The sequence below is a fragment of the Pinus tabuliformis genome, chromosome 3_2 (assembly GCF_031772625.1).
Source record: "Pinus tabuliformis cultivar Carrire ecotype Pingquan chromosome 3_2, CPIR1, whole genome shotgun sequence".
NCBI classification, from domain to species: Eukaryota; Viridiplantae; Streptophyta; class Pinopsida; order Pinales; family Pinaceae; genus Pinus; species Pinus tabuliformis.
Window position 1 is genome coordinate 719,739,466 of NC_142302.1, and position 2,265 is coordinate 719,741,730.

Genomic DNA, 2,265 nt, shown 5'->3' on the forward strand with positions numbered 1-2,265 from the left:
ATTTTCTTACTAGTGTACCTAATGATGGTAGTTTTACACCAGCTGATCTTTATGGTTTATTATCTCTATATTTAGACAGTTGTCAAGTAGTTTTGGAACTTCATCCTTCATTCATGGTTATGTCAGTTCCTCACTACCTTCACAAGCCTTTTGAATATGATCATATTCGTTTTCCCTTACAAGACTCTAGTCCTCATTCCATGCCATTAATTAACAAAATATATTTTCAAGGATTTTAGGTTTTTTAAGAGGATTTTGTTGAATTTCATGATCCAATCTATAAGTAGTTGGAGGCATCTTACTTATCAAGTCCATTTTCTAAAATAAAGTGTTGGTCTCTCTTGATGTGTGATAAGGAAGATGATACAAGTGTAGGTACATCCACAGTGAGCTATTAAGGTTTGCTTGATAATGATTTTCATCGAGAAGGTAAGATGGCAGGTTGGGTAAAGTTAGGTGATATGGCACATATTTATTCCTTTAAGAAAGTTCATTAATTTTTGTGCAAGATTTTCAAGCTTTTATATTTTTTGTTGCACAGTATCATATATTGGTTGTAACTTCTCTTATCTTTGTGTTTACAGGTCAAGACTTATTACGGTGGCTTCATTGGAAATATCATTACACTTAAACCATACCTTCTAGCTGGTTAGATTAGGAGTAAGCTTAGTTGCATGTAGTTTCCTTTGCATTGAATTCACCTTCTTTCTTGCTCTCCATCTAGTCTTCGCATCTATTTTGTTTTTGTATTTTTGTCTCACACTATGCTTTTGTGTTTAGTCTCCATTTTCTTTGTCTCTAATTTTCGCTTTTTTTTGTTATTTCTTTTCCTTTGTGTTTGTTTAATAAGACTTTCCTTTGTTTTTCTCAAAAGGAAATGTGGAAAAACTTTAAAAGGGAAATTGTGATGGTGAACTGAGTAAGGGAATGGAGGCGGCTATATCTCAAACCGAGTTAAGTGGGGAAGGCATGGTAATCTACAAGATGAATCAATACTTCGAAACCTTGCACTAAGAGAATTAAACTGAAATAGAGAAGCTGAGGTCCTATCGGTGTGTTGTCAAGTTTTGATGTTGCGATCAACACCCTCTTAAATTGTGCCTATATGTGAATTTCGGATCCTACAAAATGTCATCCCATGGTCACTTCATGGTTGGTCAATGTTTTGTGTTCGAGCCTTCCTCTTAAAATATTCTAAGTGTTAAAGTCACTTACCTACACATGCTCATTCCTTGATGAATTCATAGGCACACTTCTGTATGTGAGCTTGAACAGCACAACACTATCCATCAAAACAATGTCTTGGTGATGTTCAACTCATGTTGATAGTCAGTGCGCACCTTCATTGATCGTATCTCTCAATTTGATTTTAATTGTACTTTTAATTCAATGACTTTTCCAAACTATTACTTTTTCACACCGTTGCCTTCAAAAGCATCACTTTCATGTTTGCAATTGTCGCTTTTGCTTCCTTCCACTTTAATAAGTGTCTTTTTCATGTTATATGTGCTCTGACATATATTTCTTTCAAGGTCATTTGCATTTTTCAAGTCTCATCTTCATGTCTCCTGCTCAATGCTAGTTGTAAAGGCATTATCCCTCTTACTAGATGATGAGCGTAGCTTATTCATGAGCCTCATTTATGTATATTTTCCTCCTATACTTTAATTCTTTTCCAAGGTCTCCTCCCCTCATAGTGCATTATTACTTCCTAGGATAAGCGACCTAGCCTTTTATTGCGTCCCTCAGTGAAAAACACTTTTCAAATGAACAAGCAGCCATTATTGGAGATAACTATGCCCTCTGAAGCTTGAGTGCACTTTGGAACAATGAAGCACACTTCAGAACAATGAAGTGTACTTCAAAACAATGAATCACACTTCATAACAAAAAGGTGCACTTCGGAACAACAAAGCACACTTTAGAAAATCAAGGATCCTTTGTCTCTTAAAAAGAACATGGAACAATCTTGAAGCCTAAATCCTTCATCCTTCCCTCTTCCCTTATGGCGTATGGTGCATTCTTAAAGCATGAAACCTTCATCCTTCCCTCTTCCCTTAGAGTGCATGGCATAGTATTGAATGAAGAAGCCTACATCCTCCCCTCTTCCCTTAGAGTGCATGGCACATTCTTGAAGCCTAAAGCCTTCATTCTTCCCTCTTCCCTTAGGGTGCATGGCACAATCTTGAAACATGAAGTCTTCATCCTTCACTTTTCCCTTAGCATTCATGATGTAGTCTTGAAGATTGAAGCCTTCATCCTTCC